We start from the raw sequence: 12319 nt of genomic DNA, 5'->3' as shown, positions 1-12319 counted from the left end.
ACAAGGAGCCTGCATTGGAAATGGAAAGCCCCCCCCCCCCCGGTAGAGCAGCCAGGGGAGAGCCTCTGATGCAGACCTTAGATTTGGGGCCGGATCACCTGGAGGGACATGGCCCTTCTAGAACAGTTGAGGGCAACAAGCAAGGGATCTACGTTAGCAGGATAAACTTTGTGGTGAGTGGTGATGGCCATCTCCCTCTTAGGTCCAAAGCAGCCTCCTGATTCTGAGGTGCTGTTTCCTCCCACAGGACCTGAAATGTTATTTAAGCCGCAGCAGTCAGGAGGAGAGAAAACAGGCAGCCAGCAGCATCACATTGCTGCTGGCCTATGCAACTAGAATCCCTAACCTGAAGATTAGTATCTCACCTGCCTGCTTTCTTTTCTTTGGCATCTTTACACAAATTGGGATCCCCCTCCCCACTGACAATCTGAAGATATACAGTCCTGTCTCCCAACCCCAGTGGGTTACAGTGTTGGGCTAAGATCCAGGTTCAAATCCGCACCCAGCCATGAAGCCCTCTGGGTGACCTTGGGCCAGACACAGCCTGACCTATCTCACAGGGTTGGTGTAAGGATAAAATGGAAATGGGGGGGTGAACCATGTCCACCACCTTGAGCAACTTGGAGGAAAGGTGGGATAGAAATGCAATGATAATTAAATAAATACATTTCAGCTGCAGTATGTGGACCTCAGCCAACCTGCTGAGCTTTTTTGTCTTTTCCCCCCTTAATAATAATCAAGAAGCAGCAATGTGTTAGTAATGGGGATGCTAGATTGTGCACTGCAGACAACAAGGTGCACAGATTGAGGAGGGGTGTTAGTGTTTTAGGCCTTGGGATGATCATCAGAACTGCAGGGCCGGATTATCCATTAGGCTTAGTAGGCTGAAGCCTAGGGGCCCAGAGCTCTTGGGGGCCCGTGGGGCACTGGCCTGAGGGCCCTTGGAGCTACAGGGGGCCCTCTGCAATCCGCAGAAGCATCTGCGGACCGCCATCCCCCCGCTTTACCTAACTTTCCGTTGTTTTTTGCGGCACGCAGATTTGCCTTCAATCAAGATGGCGGCTGAGGTTTCCTTAAGGGGCTGAAGCCTCTGCCACCATCTTGGCTAATGGCACGCATGCGTGCTACATGCACACATTGCTGCCATCAACAAAGATGGTGCCAGCAGGGCTGTGGAGTCGGTACACCAAACCTTCAACTCCGACTCCTCTATTTTTCTACTGTCCGACTCCAACTCCTTTATTTTTCTACTCTCCGACTCTGACAGGTAAATGCTGTTACCAAGGTGGCAGTTATAGAGCTTTGAGGATGGAACGCTCAGATGGGCTTCATTTGCACAAGCTAAGTAGTGGTGGTACTGTCCTCCAGGTTCAGGCCATGTGGTGCCAATGTGTCCAGAGAGTAAATCCAAAAGTTCTCTCTTTTGGTCAATGCTGCTGGATCTGCTGGCATCTCTATCGCTGTAATGGAAAAGTCCAACAGGCTGTGACCCTCGATGTTAAAATGCTTTGCAACTGGTTGCTCCACTTTTTTTGTCAAAATTGCCGACTTGTGGTTCCTGAAGCGCGTGCGTAGGTCAGTTGTGGTCTTCCCTACGTATTGGATATGACATCCTGGTCTTTTGCACTCGATGATGTAAACTATATTGCAGGACCTGCAGGTGATGTTCTGTTTGATGTAATATGTCCTGCCTGTCCTAGTGCTTGTAAAAGTGGCTGTCTCCCTGAAGTACACACAGGTGATACAGCGTTTGGAGTGACAAGGATGAGACCCTGGATTGGTGACAGGTGGCTTAAGCACAGCTCTCACCAACAGTCTGCGCAAATTAGGAGGTTGGCGAAATGCTATAACAGGAGGCCTGCTGATGGCTCTGGTAAGATGTTCAGAGTTTGCCAGCAATGGGTAGCTCTCCTTAAGAACATAAGAAGAGCCTGCTGGATCAGGCCAGTGGCCCATCTAGTCCAGCATCCTGTTCTCACAGTGGCCAACCAGGTGCCTGGGGGAAGCCCGCAAGCAGGACCCGAGTGCAAGAACACTCTCCCCTCCTGAGGCTTCCAGCAACTGGTTTTCAGAAGCATGCTGCCTCTGACTAGGGTGGCAGAGCACAGCCATCACAGCTAGTAGCCATTGATAGCCCTGTCCTCCATGAATTTGTCTAATCTTCTTTTAAAGCCATCCAAGCTGGTAGCCATTACTGCATCTTGTGGGAGCATATTCCATAGTTTAACTATGCGCTGAGTAAAGAAGTACTTCCTTTTGTCTGTCCTGAATCTTCCAACATTCAGCTTCTTTGAATGTCCACGAGTTCTAGTATTATGAGAGAGGGAGAAGAACTTTTCTCTATCCACTTTCTCAATGCCATGCATAATTTTATACACTTCTATCATGTCTCCTCTGACCCGCCTTTTCTCTAAACTAAAAAGCCCCAAATGCGGCAACCTTTCCTCGTAAGGGAGTCGCTCCATCCCCTTGATCATTCTGGTTGCCCTCTTCTGAACCTTTTCCAACTCTATAATATCCTTTTTGAGATGAGGCGACCAGAACTGTACACAGTATTCCAAATGCGGCCGCACCATAGATTTATACAACGGCATTATGATATTGGCTGTTTTATTTTCAATACCTTTCCTAATTATCGCTAGCATGGAATTTGCCTTTTTCACAGCTGCCGCACACTGGGTCGACATTTTCATCGTGCTGTCCACTACAACCCCGAGGTCTCTCTCCTGGTCGGTCACCGGCAGTTCAGACCCCATGAGCGTGTATGTGAAATTAAGATTTTTTGCTCCAATATGCATAATTTTACACTTGTTTATATTGAATTGCATTTGCCATTTTTCCGCCCATTCACTCAGTTTGGAGAGGTCTTTTTGGAGCTCTTCGCAATCCCTTTTTGTTTTAACAACCCTGAACAATTTAGTGTCATCAGCAAACTTGGCCACTTCACTGCTCACTCCTAATTCTAGGTCATTCATGAACAAGTTGAAAAGTACAGGTCCCAATACCGATCCTTGAGGGACTCCACTTTCTACAGCCCTCCATTGGGAGAACTGTCCGTTTATTCCTACTCTCTGCTTTCTGCTTCTTAACCAATTCCTTATCCACAAGAGGACCTCTCCTCTTATTCCATGACTGCTAAGCTTCCTCAGAAGCCTTTGGTGAGGTACCTTGTCAAACGCTTTTTGAAAGTCTAAGTACACTATGTCCACTGGATCACCTCTATCTATATGCTTGTTGACACTCTCAAAGAATTCTAATAGGTTACTGAGACAGGACTTTCCCTTGCAGAAGCCATGCTGGCTCTGCTTCAGCAAGGCTTGTTCTTGTATGTGCTTAGTTAATCTAGCTTTAATAATACTTTCTACCAGTTTTCCAGGGACAGAAGTTAAGCTAACTGGCCTGTAATTTCCGGGATCCCCTCTGGATCCCTTTTTGAAGATTGGCGTTACATTTGCCACTTTCCAGTCCTCAGGCACGGAGGAGGACCCAAGGGACAAGTTACATATTTTAGTTAGCAGATCAGCAATTTCACATTTGAGTTCTTTGAGAACTCTCAGGTGGATGCCATCCGGGCCCGGTGATTTGTCAGTTTTTATATTGTCCATTAAGCTTAGAACTTCCTCTCTCGTTACCACTGATTCCTTGATTGCTCGGTGATAGTTAGGAGATGCTGGATGGAAATCTACCACAAATGGAATCTGTTGCTCTCTGCTCTTTGACACCTCAGTATGATGGAGGAGGTTTTCTCTGGACAGAATAGAGGCTCGGTGGATGTTGCAATTCATAATATGTGGAGAATATTCTCTTCGAAGAAGGTGTTCTTTAAGTTCACTGATCCTTCTCTGGTATTTATCTTCAGTGTTGCAAATAAGTTTGATTCTCAGAGCTAAGCTATACACAATGTTATATATTGTATAATAAACCAAGCTTGTTGAGATTTTGAATTTATCCTTCCTTTTATTTTCAAGCCTTTTCCTAATGATCCTCACCAGGGGTAAAACTAGAGTTAGCTGCCTCAGCCAATCATTGGCTCTGGCTCCACCTACTATTGGCCTCCTTGCCTTCTGCCCTACCAGGCCCGACAGGCACCAGCCAATGCCAGCTCAGCTGCTGACGCTGGGCCTATTTGCTTTTGCCTCTCTGCCTATGGCTAAGTGACAATGTGGGGAGGGGCTGGTCTGCGAGGCCCTGGACTTTGGCCCCAAGCCCCAGCCTTAGCTGCACCACCGCACTCAGGATAGAACAACAAGAGAGTCTCGGGTGGCAGAGCTGGCAGCCCTTGGGGCACCTCCGACGCTGGCTTCTGTTTTTCTGTGGCCTGTGCTTCGTGCATGGGCATGAGCAACGAAAGTGCGTTATAAGAAGAAGGGCTCTCTACCAAACCCTCTCTTGTTGCTTTTACTGAGAGAGAAAGGGTTAAAGTGCCCTTTGCCTGTATCCCAGCTTGGGAGAAAGCTGCTGAGATGTTTAATAGTGGGTGGTGGGTAGAGAATCCCTGTGGTCACAGGCTATGCTGGGAGGCAGATTTGGGCCCGGGCTATTAGCTGCTGATCCCCAACCTATTTGGCACTTTTCATGCATTTGACAGAAGGGTGGGCAGTTGCCTTCAACTGCTCAGGCCTGCAATGAATTCATCTTGAGGAGCTCTGGCCCATTTTATCTTTTTTGCTGTCGCTGCTGCTGCAGACTTATAACGAGTCCTGGAACTTACATTCCACAGAGGCCCCTTAAAACACACACAATGCACAGCCAAAGGTCTGTAGGCTTTTGATTCGTTGGTTGTGTCCTGTGGGTACCTTTTAATCCTCCCCCCAAGCCTTCACATCAGATCTGTAGGTTCCCCCACATACTAAGTGAAGCAAGCCTTAACAATGACACTGCAAATCTTTCTTAACATTATTCAAGTAACAGAGGAGTGACACATCACCCTAGGTGCTTGCTATTTTGCTTCCTTCTGAATCAGGTATGGATAGTGATAATTCACAGCCGTGGCAGGTTTGTCCTCTCCCCCAGGCATCTCTTGTGTGAGCTGTGAGTGTGGCACACCTTTTCCTCATTCCCTAAGCCATGTCTCGGCCTCTGTATCCAAAAGGGCTGTTTAGCTCGGGGCACAGCTGGCTGCGTTTTGCAGTGAGCCAAGCAAGATCTCAGGTCAGGATTTAACTCTTTGAGGCAGCTGGAGTTGGCACTGCACCTTCCCTTTGCGTGACAAACACACTTGTGCCCAGACAGAGGTGCAACAGCACTGGCTTTGCCACATTACCAGGCCTGCTTAGCATCTGTGTGGGGCTTGAAATGGTTTCAAATAAAATTTCCGTGGCTTATATGTTGCTGATTAATTGTGTGCATATATTTGGTTTAAGGTGTGCACATTCCAGCCTTTAAATACAAGAGGAAATCCCAGCTAATAAAGGAAAATATGATATTCTTCTAGGAAAAAATGGTGGATCATGGAACTTGATAACCCTAGATTGATTCAAATGAAATAATGCAGTTGATTATTCTCTCTCTTTTTCTTAGTGGTGAATATATTCTGGGTAAAATAACACAGGGGCGAGGGATCATTTTGAAGGTGTTGCCTGTACTTTTTCAGACATTTTCTATGCAGCTGCAAGAACTAGCAGCATGCTTTTTAATCATTAAACACACAGATCCTGATAAGACTTTTCAGGATTTCCCATCATTTGGGAGATTTTGCACAAGGAACTGGAATTTATAAAAAAATTCACATGCACAGAATTACTGAAGACTCTCAACCCAACATTAGACTAGGAAGAGATGTTGCTGATTGACTCTTTACATTAATTAAAATGGCTTATATTGCTCTCTTAGGCCATAAAAAGGCAGTTATGACAATATACTGCCTGTGAAAAGCAATATTTGCAGTAATGCAACCCCCCCCCGATGTTCAGCTTGGTCACATGACCTAGCAACTTAGCAGAAAGGGAAAAAAAGGTGCTGTAAGTAAAACTCTGTTTTAAAGGCTTCTTTTCCCTCTGCCAGGCCTGGGGCCAACTCAGCCCGCAGTAGGCCCACTCCTGAAAGCAGTTTGTGTCTGGAGTAGAGCACCGATGGTTGTAAGAAGTAACCTGAAAGGGGGGGGGAATAGACAGAAATGCAACCTATTCTTCCCTCACTGATTCCTTCTTTAATACTTGTTAGTTTTTCCTCAGACTTTACCTCCTTCCTTCCTTGCTAGGCAGTCAGAGATAGTGCCTGAGTGTGAGCCTCATAGCTCTATAATGGCCACCTGTATGCGTGTAGTCAGAATGGCATTATTTCCCAGTTGTAATAAACGTTAAGTTCTTTATTCTTTCAACCAACAGTCTTATCGGACTATTCATATCTGTACTCTGCTGCAATAGATACCAAACTCTGACAGTTTGGAATAGGGACAGTTTACTCCAGCACAACTTAGGCCAGCACAAGTTTGGATTGCTCTTGCCAATGTCTGTGATGTGTGGCTATTAAAGGCACAGGGGCAGAGTCAGTTAAAAAAAAAAGGCAATCCAGTATTGGGGAAGATCCACAGCTCAGCAACAGATAGGGTTGCCAGGCTCAGGGCCTGAGACTTATCCTGTACCTTTAGGAGAAGAGAAAGTCAGCCAAGTGCAGGTATTCTTGCAACATTGTAATGAGAAAAACCACAAGGTGGAATTGTCCCTTCCCCCTGCACAACTTTTAAAGATACAGAATGCCTCCGGAGGCTGGGCCTGGCAACCAAGGTCTTCTGTATCAGTCTTAGGCCCTGAACCTGGCAACCCTAGTGACAGAGCAACCTGCTTTGCATCCAGAAGGTCCCTGGTTCAGTCCCCAACATCTCCAGGTAGGTCTGGGAGAAACTCCTGCCGGAAACTTCGGAGAGCTGCTGCCAGTCAGCGTAGATAATACTGAGCTAGATAGACCAATGGTGTGACTCAGTATGAGGCAGCTTTCTGTGTTCTTATGTTTGAAAAGGGCTCTGCTGTTTGTGTAAGTGAAGGTTTACTGATTCTCATGTTAAGATCCTGTCAAAATGGAGGAGAGACTAAGGAGAGAGAGAAAAAGGACAACCGGGAACAGAGCCTCTGTGCTGCATGGTGTTTCCATTCATAATCCTTGCTTCAGTTTCTTGAATGAGAACCATGTCAAGGCTACCAAAGGAACAGCATTGGGCTTAAGAAAAAAACACACGAAGAAATATCAATTCCAATATCAATGCATTAAGGACATTCCGTCCTTCATTATTTCTGACTTTCTGTCATTCATTACTAGCAGTTTATTTCCAAATTATTTCTGAATTATGAGACCAGATAGATCATTTGGTTATTCCTTATAGACCTTATTATAGCAACTTACTGGGAGGAAGGCTGGGATATCAATCAATCAAACAAACAAACAAACCTGGCTTCTTGGGAAATGGAGTTGTTACTGCAGAACTATAAAGTAATCATGGTTGTTGTTTTTTAAAAAGCCACTGTACTCAATTGATAACGTTTGCTGTAATCAACCACAACACCTACAGATTCTCAACCACAATAATGTGAGATTAAAGGGAGTGCACCTACTTCTTATTTGGAGAAATATCTTAGAACAGACTTTGCTAAGCCAGTGCCCTCCAGATATTTTGGACTAAAGCTCCCATCAGCCCCCACAAGCACAATCTCTTTCTAATAGTCTTACCCCTTACATACCCAGTCGATCACAATGTTCTGCAAGTGAGGGCCTCCTGCAGGTACCAACTCATAAGGAGGTCCATTCTGCACAACGTACGAAGCGGACCTTTTAGTGTGGTGGCACCTACCCTATGGAATTCCCTACACTTAAATATTAGACAGGCGCCATCTCTGTTATCTTTTCGGTGCTGACTGAAGACCTTCCTCTTTCAATAAGTAGAGACCTTATCCCAGTCTGCGTCTGTGTTGGAATTGCTTTTTAAGATTTTTTTTTTAATTACAAAGATGTTTTTAAAGATGTTTTTGTTTTAATATGTTTTAAAATGTTTTTATGATGTTTTAGAGTGTTTTTAGTGTTTTTGGTTGCTGCTCTGGGCTCCTACTGAAAGGGCAGGCTATAATTTAATAAATAATGAATGAATGAATGAATCATTTGGAGCCTCGGCTTTTCCAAATGCAAATGAGACTCATCCTGTCTTAGAACACAACAACACCTGGAACTACCTGAGCTTTCCTGTTTTCTTTGGCTCCTCCACCTAACAAAAGGATGCAGGAAGAGGCTGCTTGCAGTCCAGTCAATAGCTCCTGCTGTAAAGCTCCTTGATGGTAGAACAGCATTTAATTTGTTTCTGCGGGGGGTTGAAATAGTGTATGTGTTGGGGAGGGGTTGAGCTAAGAGACATCTTGGGGTACCACCAACCCTATGATTCTAGATGTAAGACTGGAGTCTGGAGAAAAGGAGGACTGCGTAAAATGTTCAAACCAGTTTCTTTTATTAAGTAAATAGCCCTGGCCAGGTCTGTTAGGTATCTTCTTTGTTGTGTAAGTGAGGGGCAATATGTTGCCACGGAAACTAAAGTAGTTGGAGACACTTCTGGGAAGTGAGAGCATGTCTGGCAAAAGAGGGAATGTCTCACTGGAGATGATGCCATCTAGCCGTGCCTATGTGACTGATACCGCAGTTTCGGACAGACTTGAGTTAAGCCTGAGGCTATGGGCATGCTAGTCGGTTCAAAAGCAGTGAGAATGGTTTTTCTGGCTGAGTTTTGGAGCAACTCTGCCCTCTACTGCACACACCTCCCTTCCCCACTGCTGACTTCAGATCCTTCAGGGCCGCCCACAGGCAAAGTGTCTCTGCCTGAGCCTACAGCAAAGCGTTTCCATTGGCCACATCTGGAAGGTAACAAGTTGATCTACCAATCAGCTGTGAAATCTCTCTGACGCTGATTAAAAAAAATATGCACATGAGCTGATCCTACCAGGGTTTACAGTAAAAAGGGGCGGGTTTGACTAGCATCATGTGCCCCCATTTTCACAAAAGAGAGTTGGAGAAGCACTAGAACCGACACAACAGTAAGTGTGTCTCTGCCCTAAAAGTACAGATCCTCTCATCCCTACCAATGAATCTCCCCACTGCCCATCACAGAACAAGGCAACTCCCTGCTCCTTGTGTTGCTACTACTAGGTCAGATCTAGTGAAAGTCTAATGTTAAAAATAAATTCTGGGGTTGTTTTTCTGAAAATTCCCCTTTAAAGAAAGCTCCTCGTTGACTGAATGCAGAGGCTCAGTCACAAAGTCATGTGTAGAAGTGTTTTTTGTTTGTCTGTTTGTTTTTTGCCCGCCATCTGCTCAGCCCAAGATGCCTCCTAATGCTAATTTTCTCCTGTTGCTGCTGACAACTCTAGAGATGTCCCCGTGCCATCTGCCTTTCATGTGATGATTGCGATTCCATTTCACCTTGACTTTATTTCACCCTTTAGCAATAAGAACCCAATCCTTCTCCACCCCATTATAACCAACTCTTACTTCAGGCAAACAAGCATGCTTGTTTATTGCTGGCTTAGTAGACAGCACAACTGAAACTGAAAAGGAGAGCAAAGGAAAGTCCACGGGGTGGAGGCTAACTCTACCCATAATACCAACTGAAGGCATTCAAGAGGCAGCTGGACAGCCATCTGTTGGGAATACTTTGATTTGGATTCCTGCATTGAGCAGGGGGTTGGACTTGATGGCCTTATAGGCCCCTTCCAACTCTACGATTGTATGATTCTATGATACCAAGTTCTAATACTTAACTCCTCAATTATCATGTTACTATACAAGCTGTTTTCCCCCCAGGATCACTTAGTAATTATAGGGTGATTGTGATCACGAAAAATCCACCTTCAGTCAGCGAGCGGACTTTTGGGGGCTCTTCCAGAGGAGGCTTTTGTTGTGCACTCACCGTCCTTTATTCACTGAATTTTTCAGAGTATCATAAATTGCTCCTCTTAAAACAAGCTATCATTCTTTAAATGAAGGTTGTCATTGTCTGTCATGTCACAAATTAAAAAGACAGTTTCCCCTAAAAATCCTAGGGGGGCAAAGTACAGCTCTGGGGGAGTGGTGCCCCCATTCCCCCCCCCCGCTTGGCGACAGCCCTGGTGGTCCATAGTTTTCATCAGATTCTCAAAGGGGCCCACGACCCCACCCCAAAGATTAAAAACCATTGCAGTAGATGGTCTTCTGTGGTCCACCCACGACGCAGCCCAGCAGGATTTCTCACTTTGTTGCCCAGGAAGGGGCTCCCACCTTAGCCGCAATTTGTCCAGTTATGGCTACTGCTGAGAATCAGAGCCTCCTGCAGCCCGAATGGCCACGTGATTAACGGGAGAGTGTTCTCCTGGAACCCAACGTGCGTCACATTCAGTTGGTGATTATGGAGATTAGCAGCGTTGTCACCTTGATGTTCCCCTGGGCACAGGGCCTAAATCCGCTCGCACAGCAAGGGAGAAGGGCTGGTGGAGAAAAATCATCTGCCGGCCAAGTTCCTCGAGAGAGGTGTTTGTGTTGTTTCTGTTTTAATAGTTGTGGTTTTCATACAAGCTTGCAGAACCCATTCATGGAGAAAAACAGCATCTGTCTCCCATCCAAACCTGCCAGTGTGAGACGATGGCAGGCCGACAGTTGAAGGTATTGCTTAGCCCTTTATTTAAACGCAGACAGAAGTAGTGGTGGTGATGGGAATGAGAAGAGAATTTGCTTGAGAACAGCCACATAGTGGAAAGCCAGGCATTGTGAGAGGAGTCAGCAAGCTGCTGCTGTTATATGGTTTGCACCTCAAGTGTTAAAAGAGGAGGGGTTCCCTTTGCTCTAGAAACACACTCTCCACAATGCTGTCAAGTGGTCTTAATCCTCTTTGGGGTCAAGCAGAGAAAACCAACTCTTCTAGAATGCTGTGGAAGGTGACCGTGCATAGCACTAACTGGCTGGCACCTGTAACATCACAAACCCTCCTCCTCAGAGAGGTTTTCTACTAGGTGTGACAAATGAACTGTTGATGGCTGAAACATAAGACCCTTTATCTTGAGAAGGGGAAGGGAAGGCAGCTGTCTCACTTAAGGCAAGAGTGGAGATCCCCTTTCAGCCCAAGGTCCACAATCCCTTCTATGCAACTTTCTGTGGGCCACTTTCCAATGGTGGGCAGAGCCAGGGCCAGCAGTGACATGAATTATTATTTTTTACCTTTGTACAGGATCATTCAGACCATGGCATTCCCAATCTCTACGTATGGATGTGAAAATTGGACAGTGAAAAAAGCGGATAAGAGAAAAATCAACTCATTTGAAATGGGGTGTTGGAGGAGAGCTTTGCGCATACCATGGACTGCGAAAAAGACAAATAATTGGGTGATAGAACAAATTAAACCAGAACGATCATTAGAAGCTAAAATGATGAAACTGAGCTTATCATACTTTGGACATGTCATGAGAAGACATGATTCATTAGAAAAGACAATAATGCTGGGGAAAACAGAAGGGAGTAGAAAAAGAGGAAGGCCAAACAAGAGATGGATGGATTCCATAAAGGAAGCCACAGACCTGAACTTACAAGATCTGAACAGGGTGACTCATGACAGATGCTCTTGGAGGTCACTGATTCATAGGGTCGCCATAAGTCGTAATCGACTTGAAGGCACAGAACAACAACAACAGTGGTGTGTTTCTATACACTCCCTCACACCCCTCTCCCTACCCTCCATCCAGACAAGCAAAAAGAACAATCCGCATTCAGGACACATTCCAGCCAGGCGAAAGCACTCAAGAGGGAAGCAAGGCCGAAAGAGTTACGGCCAGACAGAGAGACCAGGAGGGTCTTTGCCTGGCTGGAATTCAGCCTCTGAGCCTTAGGTCCCCGTCCCTGACTGAAGGAATGCAGGGAAGGGGAAAGCTGACAAGAGTCTCAGGGATAGGATTGCTGGCAATTGTGTCTCTTGGAAGCCTCGGAAAGACAGGAAGCAAAGGTAATCCCATCTGAGAAAAGACGGCAGTGACTCCCTTTTTAAAATATATGCTTCAGATGTTCTCAGAGTGAGTCTGTGGCATTCTCTGGACTCTGAGCAGGGACTCTTGTTGGCTCTATCCTGCGTGGTGCTGTGGCTGAAAGTGTTTGGGTTGGATATGGAAAGTCTAGACCTTCGCATGCCTGCTAGGCCATGAAGTTCCCTGGATGATCTTGGGCAAGTGGGTTTAGTCACCATTCCTCAGCTTTGCCTACCTCGCAGGGTCCCTATGAAGACACAATGAAGTCATCTCTCAGGCACGTTGCCCTTATTTCCTTTGGAGGAATGGCAATTTTGCAAAGAGAGTAATTCACTGACTTAAGCCTTCTCCTTCCCAAAGCA

Source organism: Rhineura floridana, chromosome 13, assembly GCF_030035675.1.
Source record: "Rhineura floridana isolate rRhiFlo1 chromosome 13, rRhiFlo1.hap2, whole genome shotgun sequence".
NCBI classification, from domain to species: Eukaryota; Metazoa; Chordata; class Lepidosauria; order Squamata; family Rhineuridae; genus Rhineura; species Rhineura floridana.
Note: the sequence above shows the minus strand (reverse complement) of the source record.